The following is a 936-nucleotide window of genomic DNA, read 5'->3' on the forward strand; positions in this document are numbered from 1 at the left end:
ATGTGAAATGTCTCAAAAGGACCGTTATATTTTTCCTGTGTTACCCATAAGTTAAAAACCAGTGTAAATAGCATAAGCTACATTGCTCTGATAGTTTGTAGTACTGGTGCCTAACCAACTTTTTCTAATTTAAAATTGTATAGAGAGGCAGAGGCAGATGGAGCTCTGAGTTCAAGGTCAGCCTGGTCTACAGAGCAAGTTCCAGAATAGCCAGGGCTACATAAAGAAACTCTGTTTCAATAAATAAATAAATAAATAGATAGATAGATAGATAGATAAATAAATAAATAAGCAATTTCTTTCTTAGTGTAGATTTGTTTCTTATTTTGAGTTGATAACAACTCTAGATACATAAATCTGTTGCTTAATAAGTTGTGTAATCTTACAAAAAATAATTTTGGAACTCACAAAATCAATACTTCCACAGGACCCCTAAGAAAAACAGATGCCAGCTAAATGAAGTATTCACAGCAAATCATATGATACAGCAGGGCATCACAGTCTGAAATCAGGATATTGGCCTTTTCCATCATTTTTTTCTGTTCTTGTTCATTTGTGGTTTCATTTTGTGGTGTGCTGGGAATCTAAAGTCCTTCCCTCTGCCCGCTCCATGCTCCTTCAGGTCCTGCCACTGAGCTACATGCTCAGCCTTAAAGAGTGTCTGCCAGATGGGTGCATTCTCACTGGATTTCACGAGTTGTCTTATTTTTTCTTCCTTTCAATGTTTTATCAAGTATAATGCTGTGGATACTGAAAATATTTAGTTAGGAATAATCACAAATAACACCGGACCCCTGAGATTACATGTTTCAGATCTCTGAAGTTTGGAAGAAACATTTCAAAGTATCGGGAAATCATGGGCTCCAATCTCTGGTTGACATGCATGGTTTTCTGAATTGTGCTCTTGATGTCACCCAGAGAAGAGGGGAAAAAAAC

The sequence above is a fragment of the Onychomys torridus genome, chromosome 5, assembly GCF_903995425.1.
Source record: "Onychomys torridus chromosome 5, mOncTor1.1, whole genome shotgun sequence".
Classification (NCBI taxonomy): domain Eukaryota; kingdom Metazoa; phylum Chordata; class Mammalia; order Rodentia; family Cricetidae; genus Onychomys; species Onychomys torridus.